Source organism: Bos taurus, chromosome 2 (assembly GCF_002263795.3).
Source record: "Bos taurus isolate L1 Dominette 01449 registration number 42190680 breed Hereford chromosome 2, ARS-UCD2.0, whole genome shotgun sequence".
Classification (NCBI taxonomy): domain Eukaryota; kingdom Metazoa; phylum Chordata; class Mammalia; order Artiodactyla; family Bovidae; genus Bos; species Bos taurus.
This window is the reverse complement of record NC_037329.1, coordinates 90460952-90483474: the sequence shown is the minus strand read 5'-3', so window position 1 is coordinate 90483474 and position 22523 is coordinate 90460952. Positions and strand designations below refer to the sequence as shown.

Here is a 22523-nt window from a genome sequence, read left to right as displayed (position 1 = left end):
GGAGGGTCTCCCTACCTCAGGCCTTCCCTCACCTGGTGATGCATCCTTCCATCTTTCCCCCATTATGTCACATCTGGGACTAACAGGGACCACCTTTCTCACAGCGTAGGGACCACTGAGGCTGAATCATCATCTCTCTAGAACCCAGCAAAGTGCATTGCATGTGGTGAACATGGGTGGGTGAGTGAGCTAAATTCTTTCTTTCTTCTAGAAGTTGAAGAGTTGTATTTCTGAAATTCTTCAGAAGAGATATAGACTCTAAGTTGGCACACTTTATATTATCTCTGGCCAGTGGATAAGAAATAAGTTGCCACAGTCTGACTAAACAAATCTTCTCTGGAATTTTCAGGGCCTTGAGACCAATATTATACCCTATTTGGGTCCCAGGGGGTCTACTCCCTATGGCTTATATGGGACAGGGGCCACTAGATGAGTAGAGTAGATGGTAGGAAATATAAACTCAGAAGCCAGACTCCTGGAGTACAAGAGCCCCCTCTGCCATCTTACTAGATGCATGACCTTGAGCAAGTTGTGTCCCTCTCTGAGCCTCAGTTTCCTTCTTTGTAAAATGGGAATAATGATAATATATCTATTTTATGGATGACGATGTTGATGATGATGATGATGATGTGTGTGTGCGCACACATTCTTGGAACAGTGCCTGGCTCTTGGATAGTTTGTACAAGTGTCGGTTATTTTATTATTGAGGAAAACCCAAATTAACTTTTTGGCTAACTCAATATTTTTCTATGGTGGAGAAAAGGTAAAATGACTTCACCTATGTATATATTCTATAGCCTCTCTGGTTCCTCCTAGAAATATGTGTTTAGTAGAAAGCCAGCATAGACTTGGCTCTAGAATCAACTGTGAGAAAAAGCATCTTCTGTGCTTTGGGATGTTTCCGGTGTCACGGGGAGAAGTGCCTTGAAAGTTCCTCACAGACCCGCCTGTCCCTGGTTCTTGGTCCCACTCTATAGGCCTGAGTGGATAATCAAGTAGGAGTCCACATTGTTTCTGAGGTCACCTGAGAGGAGGCTCTGTCCTCCGACCCTCCCCACTTCCTCTGCCATGGCTGGGGGAGCACAGGTCTCCCCAGGGCAAGGCTTTATCTCCTACAAAAGTCAGCTTGGGAAGGCAGTGCCCCTGTGCACCAGCGTTCCCTTTGGCTTTTGTCGGCATCAGACTTGAATTCCCCGAAGAAATTGGATAAACACAAGAACTCAGGATGTAATCCAATGAGAGAAGTTTCTATTTTAACTAAGAACTCCTACCCCAAACTGGATTGCCTTCTGTGGCAAGGCCATTTATAATGGGAAGAGAGAGAGGGTAGTTAACAGGCTCAAGAGAAAATGTCTTGGACTTGCTTTTATATGTGGAATGGCTAGAATAAGTGGCCAGAAGGAAACAAGTGTCCTGTAAAGAACTGTATATTCCTGAGTCATGGCCTGTCTGCTTCCCAAAATGATTTTAGGATGTTTAATGTTAAAGACATACGTACAATAAAACCATAGTAAATAGATAGTCGTACATAGAAACCCACAGAAAAATAGTAAATGCTATGTGTAGATATCATACATATTCTCCATTTACTATTTATACATACATATATATTTAAGAAACATAAACCATAACACATATATGGTAAATGGAGATATAAATATAAGAAAAATCTATGCTGATATATTTGTTGTAATTGAATACTGAACGTAGTTCTGGGATTTCTGGCAACCCACACAAAATAGGAAACCCAAAGTGGCTGTATAATTTTATCTGGTAAAAAGATGAATACCAGAGTGGAATTATGGGAATTACCAAGACCCACGAAGACAATTATTAAGGAGAACAAAGTTTTGTGTTGCCAAAGAACCCTAGTAAAAGTATTCTGGTCAGAAACTCCCCTGTAAGTGCCTCCCTCTCAGGCTGATTTTTGTGTTTATAGTTGGTTTAGCACCAGGTGTGTTCTGTCTCAGAGTTAGAAATAGCCAATCCAGGAAGTAAACAGCCTCAAAAAGGATGAAAACCGTATGCATCCCTCTTGGGCCAGAGACTGTGGGAACATGAAGAGAAACATACCATCACCCCAAAAAAAGCTTCAGTGGAATCTCCTTTAAGCAAGTGATAAAGTCCTTGAGATGCCGTTGGATTCCATGAACAAGTCATTTTCATTGACATAGATGTATTAACATAGGCTCAAAAATGCCTCCTTGGCCCAGAGAGAATATAGAGCCAAAGTCAGGTACTGTTTACCCTGCTGAATAAGCCTTAGAAGACTCACAAATGTTTTTTCTTGTGTAAAACTGAGAAGGAAATTAGCAAGGAGTTCTTCTAACACATAGGCCATGAGCTTAGCCCATGTGGAGGTTAGCCTGACTGACATCTACACAAGTCTGCTCTTTGACCTGTACTCAACCTCCTATGGGAGAAGGCAATGGCACCCCACTCCAGTACTCTTGCCTGGAAAATTCCATGGATGGAGGAGCCTGGAAGGCTGCAGTCCAGGGGGTCGCTGAGGTCGGACATGACTGAGTGACTTCACTTTCACTTTTCACTTTCACTTTTCACTTTCATGCATTGGAGAAGGAAATGGCAACCTACTCCAGTGTTCTTGCCTGGAGAATCCCAGGGACGGGGGAGCCTGGTGGGCTGCCGTCTATGGGGTCGCACAGAGTCGGACACGACTGAAGTGACTCAGCAGCAGCAGCAACCTCCTATGTAGACCTGCATCCTGCCTTGTCCTTGGGAGCTAGGTCCGTTGGTAACTGACATGTGGCTTAAGTGGGTGCTAATGGAGGAAACCATTCCCTTCTACCTAGACCTCACCTCACCCCTGGGGCCACGGCTCCTGAGAACCCAGGAACAAAGGACAGCTTATACACCCACCCAGTTTGGTGGGGGGAGGAAGTACTAAAAAGGACATTGTTGGGTCAATTGGAGAAAGAATTGTGTCAATGCTAAATTTACTGAAGTTGATAATATGCTATGCTTATGTAAGAGAAGCTTTGTATTCTGAGTAAATATACACTAATATATTTAGAGGTAAAAGGCTGTGATATATGTATGTATTTGGGCTTCTCCAGTGGCTCAGCAGTGAAGAATTCACCTGCAATGCAAGAGATGCAGGAGACATGGGTTTGATCCCTGAGTGGGGAAGATCCCTGGGAGGAGGGCATGGCAACCCACTCCAGCACTCTGGCCTGGAGAATTCCATGGACAGAGGAACATGGCAGGCAGGGGTCTTGCGTCCATGGGATCACAAAGAGACACAACTGAGTGCCTTTCACTTTCACTTTCATACGCATGTATTTACTCTCAAAAGACTCAGAAAAATATATTACATATATGTGCATATATGTCCATGTAAACATATAATTTACATATATATAATAAATATATATATATAAAGGAGAGAAAGCGTGAGAGCAGATGATGAAACAAATGGGTAAAATGTTAACAATAGGAGAAACTGAGTAAAAAGTAAATAGACATTCTATGTTCAATTTATGTTCTTGCAACATTTCCACACGTTTGAAATGATTTTCAAATTAAAAGGCTTATGTTTAGATTAAGGCTGTCCTCTGCCCACAGCTCTCTGCTATAAGTACTCTCTTGAAGGTCCCACGCCCACCCTAGTGTTCTCCACTTGACAGTCTCTCGGTGGTCCAGATCCCTATCCTTGGTGACAAGATCTCTCTATAGCCCTGACGCTGTTGAACATCACCTTCTGCTTGGAGCTCTTTGCAGATCTGCCCTGTCACACTCTGAGGATGTCATCTCAATCATTCCCAGTACTCATGCTTTAATAAATGGAGGCCCTCTCAAGATTAGGTCTTTAATTCTGTTCTCTTTTCACTCTCTCTCTTTTTCAGCACCTGGACCAGAAATGGGAAGATGATAGTAGAGATGACTTCCAGAATTGTATCTTTACTCCTACCATTCTCCTAAACTCTAGAATTGCTTCTAGCTCAGCCTCAGCCTATTAGAAACACCCATGCTCTTTCTCTCTGACTCAATCCCATTCTAAGGTTACTTTGTAGAAAATTCAGACTCATGACCCCAATGTCTTCTTTGCATCTCCTCATTCTCTTCTACAATAAATCTCATTCTTAGCCTTCTTTTCCGTGGTCACTCCTCTGACCTAGTCAGGTCCTTATCATTCTCGCTCTCACTGTTAGAACAGTCTTTAACTGTTCTACCCATCTCCAAGTTCTGTATTTTTGTCCTGTCAAGAACGTATATTTCTAAAATTCTGATCTGATCAGGTCACTTTTATGGTGGCATCTCCTCATGACTCCCTAGTATCAACAGAATAAAATCCAAATACATTAGCATTTGAAAATTTCCATAATTTAACTATATCCATTTTAAAACACCATACACTCCATGCTTCAGGGCTGGTCACTGTGCCTGGAATCCTCCTGACTTTTGCTGACCCTGGATCTCTGCCCCTCCTTCTGCTTATAATACTTCACCCTTCCTACCATCCAAGGCTGAACACTAATACTGCCTGTTAAGAAGTCCTCCAGAGTCCCCCTGAGCTGAGTTAATCTCTCACTCTTCTGAGTTCCCTTGTGTACAACAAGCACCATTGTTATACATCTGGTGCTTCATACTCTGGAGCCAAGACTGCCTGTTAGAGGATCCCTCAGGCCCCTGTGCTCCTCCAAGCTCAGTCACTGGGTGGGGTGCCCCAGGAGGAGCATGGCCTCTGAACTGAGGTGGGCCTGAAGCTCTCGCAGGTGGGACCTGTCCTCTCACTGCACTCCCTACAGCTGAATGGCAAGTTGTTTCTCGGAGGGAGACCTGAATGGCGGGCAACCCTTGCTGCCACAGAGGCCCTGGGGAAGCAGCCAGATTGACTGGTGCCAGCTAGCTATGGAAGCACTATTGTCTTATTCTCCCTCTGAACCCTCAACTCCACTGTTCTCTAGGCTCACATATTTTCTGAAATTGTGCTCCAAGTACTTTACTGAGAAAGTGTCGAGGGGACCAACAGGGCTCCCCAATCATGAAGCTGGTGGCCTGAGTACACAGCAAAGAAAAGTTTTCAAATTGTGTGTGAGCTTCTGCAGAGTACAGCCCAGGCTCCTGCCTCTACTACTGTCCCCTAACCCCTGTTAGAGATGTGCTTCTGCAACTGGGTCTCCGGCCTATTAGGTAAATGTTTCATGCAACTGACGAGGCCTCGTCCCCTTGTCATTTGCCTGCTGCCCCTGGGTTACAGCTGAGAGATTGGCTATACCTCCCCAACTTCCCTGTGGTAGAGATCACTGAATCCTTGATACTACTGTCCCCTTAAGAAAGAAAGAAAGAAATGAGCAGAGCAGACGTGTGTCCTTATAAATGGGATTCTCCCCTTGACGCTCACACTCCCCTTACTGTCCCATTCTTTTCCCCAAACCCAGACTAGTGAGAAACTGCTGAGAAACAACGTCCACAATTAAATATAAGGTCACATTTAGTTCAGCACCATTGGCTGCTTAATTGGCTGATTCTATAGCTTCTTTTGGGTGACTGATACTGATGCTGAAGTTGAAACTCCAATTCTTTGGCCATCTGATGCGAAGAACTGACTCATTGGAAAAGATCCTGATGCTGAGAAAGATTGAAGGGAGGAGGAAAAGGGGACAACAAAGCATGAGATGATTGGATGGCATGACTGACTCGATGGACATGAGTTTGAGCAGGCTCCGGGAGTTGGTGATGGACAAGGAAGCCTGGCATCCTGCAGTCCATGGGGTTGCAAAGAGCTAGACACAACTGAACAACTGAATTGAACTGATAGCTTCTCTCCTCATCTGCCAACATAGTGTCTAACAAACTGGCTTGCAGGGAAATTAATCCTCAGGTTCCTGAGACCCAGCTGGAGTAGGATTTGTTTCCTTCATGGGCATCTGTTCATTTGTGAGGTTGTTGGGTGGGGGCCAGGGTACAACTGCATGGAACTTAGTGGAGCTAAGTCCAGAGGTCCGGTGGGAAACTTACAGGGGCTCAGAGGACCAACCATCCTAAAGAGGAGTTGTCAGCTTCTTGGAGGGAAGCTCTAGCCTTTTGTTAGGGTCCAGGACAAGCAGCCTAATCTTTTTCTGGGTCTCAGATTCTTCCCATGTGAAAATGGGTAATAGTAACAACTGTTACTATACTGTCACCTACAAATAAGGATTACATAATGTTGTCTATGTGTGACGTGCCTGGTGCCCATCACTAGGGCAGTGATGAGACTGGATAAGCAAATGAAGTCATGTTGCCCAAGGCAGATGTTCTCAGCCCTCAGTGGGCAGTGAAAGTGTTAGTCGCTCAGTTGTGTCCAACTTTTTGCAACTCCATGGACTGTAGTTTGCCAGGCTCCTCTTTCTATGGAATTCTTTGGGCAAGATTACTGAAGTGGGTAGTCATTCCCTTCTCCAGGGGTTCTTCCCAAGCCAGGGATCAAATCTGTATCTCTGCATTGCAGGTGGATTCTTTATCATCTTACCACCAGGGAGGGAACTGTAAATGATGGGCAGTGGGGAGAGGGCATGTCTCTTAGTAGGATGGGAGGCAGCTGTGAAGTCAACCCAGCTGGAGCAGAGTTGAAGCTTGAGTTTTTAAGGAGACAATTACTGTCACAAGGGAAGGCATCTGGGGGTGGTCCAGGTGGAACATCCCTCCTCCCAAGTTTATTCACTTACTGACTGTGGCATAAGAAGGACGGCATCTATCCAGGCATCCTGATTGCCATTATCATTATCCAGATTTGGAGTGTGGTTTGCACACATCTATGTCCATGAATGTATTTGATCCTCAGAACAACCTATGAAGTTCACATTTCCAGATGAGACAATGAGGCTCAGAGAAGTTGTTATTTGCCTCACTTGGCCACAGGCCTGGGTGAGAAATGGGGATTTGAAGTCCATTATTTTCTGAGTCCAGCAGTGCATCATGCTATCATGATGACAGACACCTCTAACATTGCTGAGGGCATGGGTTGCTTATGACCCTTCTAAACATTGCTGGGAGAAGTTGCCATCAACGTCTGATTTAACTCTCTGTCCATAAATGTGCAAGTCACCAAACTCCACTGCTGGTGAAAGAAAGTGCCAGCCCCGCCGTAGACTGAACATGTGTGTCCCAGCAAAATTCATATGCTGAAGCATAATCCCCCAAATTATGGTATTTGGAGGTGGAGCATTTGGGAGGGGATTAGGTCATGAGGGTGGAACCCTCACAGGGGGGATCAGTGCCCTAATAAAACAGACCCAGGAAGGAGCTCAGTCCTCACCTCCCAGAGGTATTACTGGACACACTCCTCCAACTGGACTCTGGGAGTCTGTAGAGACATCTTGATAAGCCATACTAATATCAGTACTGATTTTGAAGAAGCATTTCTTCTGTTTTTAGAAAGGTGAATAATCATTATAGTCTTTTCACAAACTCCCCACCTTTAATTCAATATGTGAAATGGCCTCTGGGTAGACTTGGATTATGGATTATGACAACAGAACTGTGAGCTTCCATGATGTTTTCAAAGGTTCCCTCATATATAGTTTCCTTCCTTCCTCCTTTTCCTCCTCTCTGAAGCCTTAGAGCTCCATAATTGTCAAGTTCTGTGACCATTTATTTGAATTTCTCCTCTGAGGAAACTGCTGTCCTAAACCCCACATGTGAGGCCACATGACTCAGACACATGACTGTCTCTGAGCACATTGTAATTTAATGGAAGATATTGTTTGTATGCCAAAGAATGTTCAAACTACCACACAAGTGCACTCATCTCACATGCTAGTAAAGCAATGCTCAAAATTCTCCAAGCCAGGTTTCAACAGTACGTGAACCATAAACTCCCAGATGTTCAAGCTGGATTTAGAAAAGGCAGAGGAACCAGAGATCAAATTGCCAACATCCGCTGGATCATGGAAAAAGCAAAAGAGTTCCAGAAAAATGTCTATTTCTGCTTTATTGACTATGCCAAAGCCTTTGACTGTGTTTATCACAACAAACTGTGAAAAATGCTGAAAGAGATGGGAATACCAGACCACCTGACCTGCCTCTTGAGAAATCTGTATGCAGGTCAGGAAGCAACAGTTAAAGAACTGGACATGGAACAACAGACTAGTTCCAAATAGGAAAAGGAGTATGTCAAGGCTGTACATTGTCACCCTGCTTATTTAACTTATATGCAGAGTACATCATGAGAAATGCTGGGCTGGAAGAAGCACAAGCTGGAATCAAGATTGCCGGGAGAAATATCAATAACCTCAGATATGCAGATGACAACACTTATGGCAGAAAGCAAAGAAGAACTAAAGAGCCTCTTGATGAAAGTGAAAGAGGAGAGTGAAAAAGTTGGCTTAAACGTCAACATTCAGAAAATGAAGATCATGGTAACTGGTCCCATCACTTTATAGCAAATAGATGGGGCAACAGTGGAAACAGTGACAGACTTTATTTTTTTGGACTCCATATCATTGCAGATGGTGACTGCAGCCATGAAATTAAAAGAGGCTTGCTCTTTGGAAGAAAAGTTATGACCAACCTGGAAGCATATTAAAAAGCAGAGACATTACTTTGCCAACAAAGTTCTGCCTAGTCAAAGCTATGGTTTTTCCAGTAGTCATGTATGGATGTGAGAGTTGGACTATAAAGAAAGCTGAGCACCAAAGAATTGATGCTTTCAAACTGTGGTGTTGGAGAAGACTCTTGAGAGTTCCTTGGACAGCAAGGAGATCCAACCAGTCAAACCTAAGGGAAATCAGTCTGAATATTCATTGGAAGGACTGATGCTGAAGCTGAAACTCTAATACTTTGGCCACCTATGTGAAGAACTGACTCATTTGAAATACACTGATGCTGGGAAAGATTGAAGGAGGGAGGAGAAGGGGACGACAGAAGATGAGATGGTTGGATGGCATCACCAACTCTATGGACATGAATTTGAGTAAACTCCGGGAGTTGGTGATGGACAGGGAAGCCTGGCATGCTGCCGTCCACGGGGTCACAAAGAGTTGGACACGACTGAGCTACTGAATGGAATGTTTGTATGTTTATAAAATGGCATGACCATGTTGAATGTAGAAATTTGTTAATTAAATTTTCTTTAATTAAAAAAAAAGAGAGAGACCGCCCCCCCCCCCCCCCCCCCAAGAACTGTCCCCTTCTACCATGTGAGGACGTAGTGAAAAGACCAGCAGCCATCTATGAACCAGGGATGCATCGGTCCTCATCAGACACCAAATCTGCTGGAACCTTGATCTTGGACTTTCCAACCTCCAGGACTATGAGAAACAACTGTTTTGTTTTTTATACACCATCAGTCTATTTTGTTACAGCAGCCTGAATAGACTGAGACAAGCCCCCAACCCTGATTGTCTACTCAGACTTACAGGCTGAATGTGGGATGCGTGGACTACATTTGAACACATTTCCCCCAGTTTCACTACTGAACCTCAAGCCACTGAGTTACTCTCACAAGATGACATGAAGGAGCTGGGTCTTTCTAATCTTGGCTCTTCTCTCCTACCAATTCCAGTAGTAGTCGAACTGGAAGTCTGTTCCACCAGGAGTGGTCAGGAGAAAGATAAGTCCAAAGGAAAATGACTTGTTTTTAGATATTGGGATAGAATGTTCTTTAAAAAACAGATGTCCTTTTCTCTTTTGTTTGAATTTTCTAAGGAGACATGAAAACCCAGAGGTGGTCATCAATCCTTATCCAGCCCTCCAGAATTAGGAGGAATCAGCTAGATGAGGGTGGCAGGTAGAAATAGTGATCAGATGCTCAGTGAAGGTGATAGAAGGACTCTGGTTTGCTGGAAGGGGTTCCTGCTAGCTCCACCTTGCCCCCGACCCCCTTTACTTTGGTTACCAGGTTAAACAAGTGTTATTGACTCCCACACACTAGGAAACTGAGCTGTGGGGTCTGAATTCTCCATCTGGGAGTGGATTTGAGCTCTTATCCTTTCAACAGGTCTTCCCTTCAATCAGAAAAAGAAAAACAAATATCATATATTAATGCATATATCTGGAATCTAGAAAAATGGTATAGATGAACCTATTTGCAAAGCAGAAATAGAGACACACACAGAGAGTAAATGCATGAATACCAAGGGGGAAAGGACAGTGGTGGGGTGAATTGGGAGATTGGGGTTTATGTATATACACTATTGATACTATATGTAAAATAGATAACTAATGAAAACCTACTGTATAGCACAGGGAACTCTACTCAGTGCTCTGTGGTGACCTAAATGTGAAGAAAATCCAAAAAAAGAGGAGATATATGTATACATATAGCTGATTCACTTTGCTGTACAGCAGAGGCTAACAACATTGTAAAACAACTACACTCCGGTGAAGGAGAGAGAGAGAAACCAATCATCTTGATTTAAAAAGAAAGTTTATTTTAAAAAGTTATTGAGATACTTAGGAGCCGTTTGAAATGTCTGGGTATCTGAGGAATGTGTCTTTTCTGGAGAATTCAGCTGTTTTCAATATCTCTAAGAAGGATCGGGTAAGGGGTGGAAGAGGCTCACAAAAGGGTGGAAGGGGTTCACAAAGTTATCACAGATCTTGGAAATTTAAGGTAAATCTCATGCCATCACTTCTTTTCAACTTCCTCCTCAAACATTTTTACCAGGGTTGGTAAGAAGCTAAACTGGCTGATTTAGAGTTCCATTTCCATTTCCATTTCTTTTTCTTTTTTTTTTTTTACCCTATCTTTTCAGGCAGGTTTGTTAATGAGCAGGGGTTGACTAAAAGGCAGGCAGGATGTGGGAAGAAAAAAGGAGGAGCCCTGATAATCCACAAACTAGATAATTGGGCTGTGATTAATCAAGGGCAATATTTCAGCACTGCTTCTTTTAGGGGACATGCAGAGCTCACAGAGGGAAGAGTCGGCATCTAAAAGCCTAGTAGCCTTAATGAAAAAGGAATCTGGTCACCAGGGTGTTATGGAGTATGTGATATTATAAGTACTAAATTAAGGAAGACCTCGCAAGATTATTTACTCTAAGGAAGTATTAAGAAGGGTAGAACATTTGTTCATTTAAGATCAAAACAACAACAAAATCCTATCAGTTTTGTAGACATTTCATAGACATTTTTTTTTTTCTGGTTTGGATCTCCAGTATCATCCATTCTTCTCTTCCCTTTCTTCATGACAGCCCCAGTTTCCTGTGGGAAATCACACTCCCCTTCTCAGCTATGATTCCTCCCCTAGTGCTATATAGGGAGCATGTGATCATCTCTAAAACATCAGTGCATAACAATTCTCCTAGCCTAGACTGGCTCCCAGTTGGCAATGTCACCCTAGCCTGCCCATAAGAGCCAACCAGACTCAGTTTTGGGTACTGCCAGCCACTCTAGGGGGTCATGAGAAGAGAACTTCATATGGGTAGAGTCTGATGAGGAAACAAAGCTGAGAAATGGAGAGAAAACAAAAGGCCTGGCTGCATTGCTTGAGGCACTAGAACAAGCCTCCCTAGAAACCAGCCCTACCTCTAGACTTTTTCAGTTAAATGGAGCCAATAAAATACCTTGATTATCTGAGACAGTTTGGATTGGATTTTGTTATTTGAGACTGAAAATATCCTATGTGAAACAACCAACAAGAGAAGACCAAACAGGACACAAAGTCAGCACCATTGATGGGAGAGGACGAAATAGAGAGACATCCAGTCAAAACTCAGCAGAGCCTTCCGGGTCCACACCTGAGGGACAGAGCAGTTGATGCAACTGCAAGTCTTAGGCCCTGCAGTGGTCTCCCATAGAGCCTGAAGTCATAGAATAAGGCCGGGTGAACTCTGGATCAAGTGTAGCAGGTGTGATCCACTGGCCACAGACTGTGTCCCTAAACTGATCATTAGTCAGAACTCACCCCTGGTGGTTAGGGGTGAAAACCTATGTGCACCCCCAGGAAGGTGCCCTGAGTGCAAGACAGGGGCATTCCTTGTTCTGAAAAGTCACCAACAAGGCCAAGTTTTGGCTCCTTCTTGGGAAAACAAGAGAACTCTCCTTGTGGACTGTGAGTGAGCCTTTGCGCCAACCATCCTTGCCTGAGGTGGGCTGTGGGGTTTACAGAGGGAAATGACAACATGACTTGTGTTGTAAAAGTCTGCTCCTGACTTGTAAGTCGGAGAAGGCAATGGCACCCTACTCCAGTGCTCTTGCCTGGAAAATCCCATGGATGGAGGAGCCTGGTAGGCTGCAGTCGATGAGGTCGCGAAGAGTCGGACACAACTGAGCAACTTCACTTTCATTTTTCACTTTCATGCATTGGAGAAGGAAATGGCAACCCACTCCAGTGTTCTTGCCTGGAGAATCCCAGGGATGGGGGAGCCTGATGGGCTGCCGTCTGTGGGGTCACACAGAGTCGAAGACGACTGAAGCAGCAGCAGCTTGTAAGTGGCCTGCAGCAGAAGGTCGCTTCTTTTCCTCCAGCACAGGACCTAACAACTGGGAGGTGCTGGCTAACTGTTTAGTGAATGAATGAATGAATGAGCTCCTTGAAACTGTAGCCACAGCAACTGCCTGCCCCCATCTCTCACTGTGGAGGATCCTTAAGCAAAGGGCACACAGGGCAGAGGAGTGGGAGCAAGCTTCCCTGGGGAACTGCAGCTGATGAGCTGTGACCTTGGACAAATGACCAAAATGTCAGCTTAGTGCTCTTCACCAGAACCTGGAGTCCTAACATCTACCTCACCAGGCTGCTGTGAGGCTTAAATATGGTGCTCAATAAACGCCAGTTCTCTTCCTCCACCCCTGCCCCAGGCATTCCCAGCATTGGCCAAAGAGGCATGGTGTTTAGGCTGGGGTGTATCTACCCAAAAGTGCACTGACGCTCCTTTTTGTCTTTCAGGAATTTCTCTGCCATAAAAGAAGGTCCTGCCACTGGGGCATCCCCTACTCTTGGGAACGTTTGCAATTTCCTATTGCTGCTGAAACAAATGGCCACACGTTTAGTGGCTTAAAATAAAATGAATTTATACTCTTACAGTACTTACCAGAGGCCAGGAGTGGGAAATCAATTTTATTGGGTTGAAATCAAGGTGTTAGTAGGGCTGGGCCCTCCTGGAGGCTCTAGAGGAGAATCTACTTCTTTACCCTTTTGGTTTCCAGTGGCTGCCTTACTCCTTAGCCTGTAGCCCTTCCTCCATTTTTTTGGCCATTATCATGTGGCATGTGGGATTTTAGTTCCCTGACCAGGGATTGAACCTGCACTCCCTTCAGTGGGACTGCGCAGTCTTAACTACTAGATGGGAGGGGAAGTCCCCTTCCTCCATTTTCAAGAAGCGTCACTCCAATCTCTGCTTCAGGCCTCATATCACCCTCTCATCTTCTGTAGTCAAATCTCCCTCTACCTCTCTCTTATAAGGACACTTGTGATGACATTCAGGGCCCACCCAGATAATTCAGGGTAATCTCTCCATCTCAAGAGCCTCAGTTCAATTGCATCAGCAGATTCCTTTTCACCAGGTAAAGGAATGTTTTCAGGTTCCAGGGATTAGGACCTAGATATCTTTGGGGGCCACCCTTCTGCCTATCACAGGAAGCAAGTCATGGGGAAGTCTGGTTGACCCAGGCCACTCCTGGGGGCCTGTTTCTCTCTGCCTTGGTGATGGCCACACCACTAGGGGAGAAAAAAGGCACTTCTTAAAGGGCTCCGTGGCTGCCCTGTGAGTTGTGTTTTCTTTCCTGGTGAATTCATTCTGCTGACCATCGTCATTTGTCAAAGGCAGTGAGCAGTAAACGTCCTGGCCACATTCATCTTACTCCTCCCCACGCCTGGATGCCGGTCCTCATATGAGTGCCACCCCTGCCGGCCCTGTGGCTCTCTCACACCCTCTTGACGTCTCTGAGGACACCCAGTTGTTGGCCTGGCTCCACTTCAGGTTACCAGCCCATCCTGAGCGGCAGGTCTGAGCTCTCTCCAAGGCTTGGAAAACACTGTTCTACTGGTTGGATGAGACTGGTGGTCTTTTGAGCCTGTGGTATGTGTTCAAACTCCAGGAAAGTCTTTCTGACACAGGCCTGGGCTGGGCTTCCCAGAGCATTTCCCTGGGCATTCATGTCAGTGAAAACACAGGGCCCTGCTTAGTGGGGCTTTGTTCTGCCAAGTCCTTCAGGCCACATAGCTCTGCCCCACCTCCCCTCTTCACTGGGCTGGGATGTTCTGACATTCAGCAGGAGCAGTACAGCTGGTACACAGGTGGTCGGAGAAATGGCTTCAGAGAGCCATCCTTTCTAGAAGGATGGGGAAAAAGAAAGGGAGAGAAAATTCTCCTCAAACTCTGCAGGAGGGAGATGGTTCTTGTCAGGACCAGGATTAAATTGAGATGTTGCTCTGGCTGTTATTTCTGAGTGACTATATGGGCTGAGATATTAATTTTTAATAGCAAGAAGGATGTACATGTTATAACCACCTCTGAAAAAACAGAGCTAGGTAAGAACAATCCTAGGTGCTGGGAAATCACATTTTATATGTATTTCTCATAGATGAATACAATGTATTCATCCAATGTTTTTATTCAATGTTCTCATCGGGAAAGAAATGAACACATTTTACTAATTCAGACTAATTGGGTGGGAGGCCTAAATGAGATGTCTGAGTTACTATTTTTAAAAAGAAATGCAGTTCTATTATTTTCAAGGGCTTTGAGCAATGAAGCTAACAAGATGTTACCTAGGAGACATATTTACGGATTCATTCTTGAGTTATAAAAGCCTCTAATTTAGAATTCAGCTATTGGGAGGGCAACAACGGTGAGTTGAAGATATGTTCTTATGGCAGGTGGGATGTATTGGGTGTTCTGACTCAGAGAAAACATTAACTCCTTTTGTGTTAATCTTCCTGGAAATCAGTGATGCAGATGTAGGCACCAGTGACCAAGCACACACACCTCATACTCCAATTCTAATTCACAAAGCATTCCATGACATCTTAGAGCCGGAAAGATCTCTGTAGTCATCTGGTCAACCACCATCTCTTGATCCATGAAGAGTTTGAGGACCAGAATGGTGAGGTGATTTATCCAGCAGGAGAACCAGGACTGGGATGTGAAATTCCTGCTCCCAAGTCCATTTTCTTTCCTTTTTTACTGCTCCCTCTTAGACGTCTATGGCCATATTAGAGATGGGCTGATAGAGAAGAAAAAAGCAGGTACAGATTTTGAGAAAACCATGAATCATATGAGTGTGATTTCTAACTGGATTGGGAGCATGTTACTGTTTATGCTTGCTCTTTGCTGGGAAGCAGACCCTGGGACTGTGGAGTGAATACAGCAGTAACAGCAGCAGATGCCATTTCTCCAGTTGCTTGCTCTGTGCTAGACATTTTACTAAGCACTTTACATGGATTAACTCATTTGATCCTTAAAATAGTCCCACGAAGTACATACTATTATTCATCCTATTACACCTGTGAAGAAACTGAGGCAAGGAGAGATTAAACAACTCACCTAAGACCATTAATGACTGAGCCAGGACTCACATTTAACCCATCTCAGAAAACTAAAAATAAAATTACCATATGAACCAGCAATCACACTCCTGGGCATATATCCAGACAAAACTATAATTCAAAAATACATGCATCCTTATTTCACAGCAGCACTATTCACAGTAGCCAGGACATGGTAACAACCTAAGTGTCCATCAGCAGAGGAATGGATAAAGACGATACATATATACAATGGAATACTACTCAGCCATAAAAAAGCGTGATATAATGCCATTTGCAGCAACATGGATGGACCTCAAGAGTATCATACTAAGTGAAGCAAGTCAGAAAGAGAAAGATAAACACCGTCTGATATTACTTACATGTAGAATCTAAAATATGCCACAAATTCATGGATCTATCTATGAAACAAACAGAATCACGGACATCGAGAATAGACTTGTGGTTGTCGAGGGGAGTGGGAGATGGATGGATTGAGGTTCAGATCAGATCAGATCAGTCGTTCAGTCGTGTCCAACTCTTTGCGACCGCATGAATCATAGCACGCCAGGCCTCCCTGTCCATCACCAACTCCCGGAGTTCACTCAGACTCACGTCCATCGAGTCAGTGATGCCATCCAGACATCTCATCCTCTGTCATCCCCTTCTCCTCCTGCCCCCAATCCCTCCCAGCAGATGCAAACTGGTATATACAGAATGGATGAACAATAAGATCTACCGTATAGTACAGGGAACTACATTCAATATCCTGTGATAAACCATGATGGAAAAGAATGTATGCATATGTTTATGTAACTGAGTCATTTTACTGTATAGCAGTAATTAACACAACATTGTAAATCAACTATATTTCAAAAAAAAAAAATCCAACTCATCTAACTGCACAGCCGTCTCCCACCTGGTACCACTCTGCTCTAACCATTGTGCTGTCTCCAGAGCCTCCCAGTGGGTGGCACAAAATACTGGCCCTTCACCCATTTGCAGGTCAGGAACGGCCTGGAGTGGCAGGAGCCATCTGATTGCTTGCAAGCAATCTAATCTGCTTTCTCTGGATTATTATCATGTTATTGTTATGGTGAGTGATTTTTTCTATATGCCTGTTTGTGAGAAAGGTTGGGAGATGCTGCTCTATTGTGTACCAGAGTTTCAGTCAGTGATTCGATTCGTTTCTATATCATTCATGCTGTCTGGTGAGCGCAGGATAAAATAAAGCCACAGGTTCAGCCCCAAAGGCTGGCAGTTTAGTCCCCCACTTGCTCCTCAGGGAGCTGTCTCACAAGAATGAGGGAGGGAGGACCAGAGTGTGTCTGGATCTGTGTAAACCATCACCTCCCAGAAAGGCTATGGAGCACCTGCCCTCTGGGTACAGATCAGCCTCCTCATCTGTGCGTACAAAGGGCAGGAACTTCCAATCCATGGAGGACAAAGTATAAAGTCAGGGTCACAGAGCGCCTTTTATTTCTCTCTTTCTTGGGTGTTATTTCCATTAAAAAAAAAAAAACAAAAAAAAACTTCTCTATCTGTCATGCAGGGTCATCTGCATTTTGTACTGGTGTTACGATGATATATTCTTTGAAGGAGACTACCTGTTCTGGAGATGTCAAGGTTAGAGGAGTAGGCAATTATGAGCTTATGAGATAATGACATGTGTGTTTAGTGTGATGGTAAATTATACTGTAGGAAAAAACTTTAAGATTTGGAGTAAACTCTTTTCCCATATAAACTTACTGCCTCAGGAAAACTGTGGTTAAAATGATAAATTACCAGGAAACTTCAAATTGCCCCTAGAGAGCCAAAATAGAAGTACAAGAAGAATCATTGTTGAAATCATCCCAAATTAGAAGTAACGATTATTCAATTAAAAATAAGTGAGTTATGCTTTTTGTTTATATGGTATCTTCTAGCAGTTGTTGGCCATAAGTCTCAAAGGGAAATCTAATAATCCTAAACTTCAGTATCCTCATCTCCATGATGGGTATGCTACCCTACCCAGCAACTAACCAACTTGCTACAAATCTCCAAAGAAGCAGCATCCTCTCCTCTTTTGAATGAGTCTATTTTAGTGGTCTTCATGGTCAGACCATTCTAATGTCTACCCTATTTCTTTGCGTCATGACATAAACCCACAACTTCTTGCCTTGTCCTAGGAAAATGACAGACACAGTTAACTCTTCGCATTCTTAGAGAGTATGTCTTAAGTCAACCTCTAACCTCCCTTAACCCCCGACCCTAGCTAACAAGACAGCTAAGGCTTACTTCCCATGGCTTCTATTTGGGGAGAGAGTTGTCTCCATGCACTCTTCAAACCCACCTCACAGTGGAGTTCCAGGGTCCACACTCAGATATAATGCGGTGGTGGACAGGGTGGCCTCCATGGGTTCTACTTGTCTCCATGATTCACTGTTTCATCTGCAGATGGCCAGTGCCGAGTAACGTGGGAGAATAAACTTGTGGCTGCTTCACTTCACAAACACCCAGGAGGTACGAGGTCTGCAGGAAGAAGTAGAAGAGGCACCCTTCTGAAAGGGCAGGACTGGTCCGGGTACCACTGCATGCTAGCCTGGGATCTTGGGCACCTCAGGCATGCCTTTGGAACCTCTCTGTATCCTTATCTGTGTAAGGGAAAATAGCACCTAACTCACACAGCCTCACAGGGTGTTGTTAACATCAGAGATGTGGATGTCATTGAAAAGCTCGCGGTTCCCTCAGCTCAGCCCAGAAAGGTTAAACTGGTACTCTTTGGCCAGAGCCACTCAGCCAGAGCCCAGTACTGAGTCTAGTTGGGGGAGAAGATGGAATTAAATCTAGTATAGAGTGATGCAATTATTGGGCTATGCTTTACTGAGTTAAAGATTACTAACTTTTTTTTTTTTTTGGGCCACACTGCTTGCTGTTCCCAGACTAAGGATTGAACCCAGGACCCCAGTGGGGCAGTGTGGAGGCCTAACCCCTGGGCCACCAGGGAATTCCTGCTGACAGCTTTATAATTGTGTGATATCTTCCCTGCGTTTCATGTGGTCATAGCCTCAACGTGTGTAACACGTCTTCCACAGAGAAGGAAAAGCAGTCACCTAGAGGGTTATTGTAATTCCCTCAGCATAAGACCAGAAAATAATTCCTTTGTGTTCAGTTCAGTCGCTCAGTTGTGTCCGACTCTTTGCAACCCCATGAATTGCAGCATGCCAGGCCTCCCTGTCCATCACCAACTCCCGGAGTTCACTCAGACTCACATCCATCGAGTCAGTGATGCCATCCAGCCATCTCATCCTCTGTCGTCCCCTTCTCCTCCTGCCCCCAATCCCTCCCAGCATCAGAGTCTTTTCCAATGAGTCAACTCTTCGCATGAGGTGGCCAAAGTACTGGAGTTTCAGCTTTAGCATCATTCCTTCCAAAGAAATCCCAGGGCTGATCTCCTTGCAGTCCAAGGGACTCTCAAGAGTCTTCTCCAACACCACAGTTCAAAAGCATCAATTCTTCCAGTCAATAAAAGATCCTCATCCAAATACAAATATTTACCTTGGGAAGGGTAAGCTATTGACAGCTGCTTCTGCATTGTCACAGGTAAATTGGTTAATTTCCTAGCAGACAGCCCTGGAGAGATGCGAAGTGTTGTCTCGGAGAGGGGATGGGTATGTTTTTCTCCTTTCATGGCAGGGTGCTGAGCAACAGGGAGTTTGCAGTGGCAGAAAGGACACTGAACTTCAGTCTTGGGTCTGCCATTTGTACATTGTGTGACTTTGGGCACCTCACTTACCCTCTCTAAGCCTTCACTTTCTCTTCTGAAAATAGTATGGATGCACAAATACCCAACAAGGTAGCTCTGAGAATGGAGAAGTGGGATGTGGATGTGTGTGCTTTATAAGCCAGGAAGGGAAACGCAAATGCTGGTTGTTGGCATGACTACGATCTCCATCTGGTTTGGATATGGGGTCAGCATGGAGAGAAGTATAAATCATAAGCCAGTTACTTTGCTAGGGACCCTGGGCATGTCAGGCATGGTGTGTGTGTGTGGAGGAGGGGACGGGCTCTGTGAAAGGCATCAGCCACCCGGCGCAATGTAACTGTAACGGCTTCCATTATGGAGCCCCTACTGGGTGCCAGGCACTGTGCTCACCACCTGCTTACATTACTTTGAGCCCTCATAACAACCCTGATATTATTGTGTTTTGGATGAAGCGACTAGCTCAGAGAGGGAAAGTAGTGGTCCAAGGTCTCACAGCTAATGAAGGCTGAAGCTAAGACTCAAACTGAGGCTGGGTGAACTCCAAGGCTCATGCCCTTAGCACTCCCTCCTCCTGTGTCTCTCTCTTTTTATTTTTAGATCTTGTGCTCCTCAAACCTTCCTCAGGGCAGCCTGGGTTTATACAGGATACAGGGATCCTGTATCTGCCGATCCCAGCACTGTTCCAACTCTGTCAACAGAGGCAGCAACATGGCCCTGAAATCAAACGGGTTCCCTGGATATTCACTGGGCAGGCTGCAGCTCCCAATGAGAAGTAACATCCGTGCTTGATGTTACCCTGAAGCACCTGTTCCTCATTTGGGGCATTAGTGGTTGTAACAGAAGTAGTAATATTTCAACAACACTGGTGATTAGTTACAGAAGGAGCCAAGTGGCAGCTCATCTCCATGTAAAAAGTGCTGCGGGCCTGTGAGGCCCCCTGGCCTGTGCTGGCCCGTGTCAACAGGGTGCATATTCCCTGCCTGGTGCCCAGCTGGCAGTGCAGAGCCTGGTGACACAAACGTCTTCTAACTCACAGAGTTCCTAATGAGCCTTCAAGATAGAAGAAAAATGGGAGAAAAGCAACAGGAAAACAGCAGCAGGCAAACCAGTGGGGGTGTAGAATTCCAGCCCCCCTCCACGAGGGGAGTAACCCTTTGTGCATGCAGGACTGTTCCCAGCTCAGTATCTCCCTACAGAGAAGAGTGTGGCAATGGAGCCGGAAGGACACAAAAAAGCCTGAAAGTCCAAACACCTATTTTTAAATTCTGGGGTCTTAGTCCAGCCTTAATTGGATGTCACTTGCTTGCTAACTCAGGCGCTGGGCTGGGCGTGTGTGACTTGGGAAGAGGAATGGGGGGCGATCTGTTTCCATCACATAATCCTTCACCCACAGGAAATGGAGGGACTGCTGGCTTCCTCCTGAGGCCTCTTGGACCAGAAGGCTGACTTTGGAGGTGTGCACTTTCACACCCTAGGCGTCTACCATCAGGGAACCGTGGGGCAGACGGGAAGGAAAACATCCCGCCATCGGCTGGGCTTGCCTCCGGCTCTGTGGGAGGGGTGGGGACCAGCCCAGGCAGAGGCCTGGCCAGGACACGGAGGGGTGTTACTGTGTGGCAGAGCCAGGAACAAATGTGGGTGAAGTGAACGTGGTTTAATTTAGCAAAGGAAGTGTCATAACTGTCTCTTTAGTAACCACAAGGTACAAACTCTGGGAAAAATGACTGCACGTCTTATTTAAAGATATATATATATATATATATGCACACACACACACACACCCCCATGAGTATGAATAATGCAAACAAGATTTTTTTTTGCTTCATGCTAAGATTTTTGACCTACAAATCACTGTTCGTGTTAAAGTTTCTTTTGAAGGCACCCAGTTAATCTCAAGATTAAAACAATAGTCTGCCTTTATTTTCCCAATTTTGAAGCTCCCTATCTCTTCTCTTAAACCTTGATCATGCCCAGGCTACAGTTTCTGTACATTTCTGCCTGTGGAGAAAGATCTCAGATCAATCAAGTGACTTTATTGATCTAATAGGCACTACCAGGTCTGCTACCTGTCAATGCAGAAGGATGCCTGTATTATAACAGGGTGGTCCCTGTGCTCTTTGTGAAAAGATAAAAGCAAAGTGCCCGAAGTCAATGCTGAGATGCCCGAAGTCTGGGAAGATCTGAGCTCCTTCTCTCAAGCAGGGTGCTTTCTCTATGTCATTCTTAGAGACTACCTACATTTAACCTCTTTTCTGTTCTTGTGTATTATATTATTAATGCCAATTGCTAATATTATTGAGTGTTTTCCTGAGCTAGGCACTGTGATAAATTGATTACATTTCCCCTATATGTCTTCCTGTTAAGCTGGTATTCTTCTCCCATTTTTCAGATGAGGAAATAGGGCCTCAGAGGCACTGACTGCCTCAGAGGCCCACAGCTCATGGTTGGTGAGGCCTGCACTTGAGCCTCCACAGCTTGTCTTCAAATCCTATGCACTTTCTACTGCATAAATAACTGTCTTCAGCAACCTGTAAAACAGGTGTGGTCATGGAACTCAGCTCAATGTTATGTGGTAGGCTGGATGCGAGGGGAGCTTGGGGGAGAATGGATACATTGTGCAACACTGAGTGCCTTCAAGCTCACCTGAAACTATCACAACATTGTTAATTGGCTATATCTCAATATAAAATAAAAAGTTAAAAAACAAAACAAAACAAAACATGTCATTCATCCTGTTGCCAATAGAGAAATTGAGGCTGATGGAATGCAAGTGATTTGCCACTTTCCCAAAGTTTTGCCACTGGGAAATAGCAAAGCTGGAACTTGAGTGTTTTAACTCCAAATTCAGCACTCTTCCTCTGACCCTTGCAGCAGCCCTGGGTTGCTGGCAAATTCAGAAAGGATAGAAAGCTGAGTTCCTGGTTCCTCCAGGGTCCCTTGCCTCGGCCTGTCACTACCTGGATTCAGGTGCTTAGGTCTTCTTAGGCCTTGGGCTGAGCAAGCCAAGTCATGTGACCCTCCAAGGCCTCTTTCATCAAAACCACTTTCCAGTGCAATTTAACCACAAGTATCCTCACCTGGGTTTGGCTACGTTATTTCTCAGGGTCCCTCTTGGGTTCTTTCCATTAAGATCCCCCTTCAAAGTCCCACTCCTACAGGAGGCCTTCCTTCTGTCTTTGGCTCAGGTTACTCTACTTATGGGCTTCCCTGCTGTCTCAGTGGTAAAGACTCTGCCTGCAATGCAGGAGATGCAGGTTCCCTGGGTTGGGAAGATCCTCTGGAGAAGGGACCAGCAACCCACTCCAGTATTCTTGCCTGGAAAATCCCGACAGAGGAGCCTGGTGGGCTACAGTCTATAGCAAAGAGTTG

The 22523-nt window shown here is 44.9% G+C and overlaps 1 long non-coding RNA gene across 1 annotated transcript in view; it reads left to right on the top strand.

Moving 5' to 3' along the window:
* The window catches only part of LOC132343179 (uncharacterized), a 30105-nt gene that overhangs the window by 5017 nt on the left and 2565 nt on the right, over nt 1-22523 (top strand). The window lies entirely within an intron of this gene.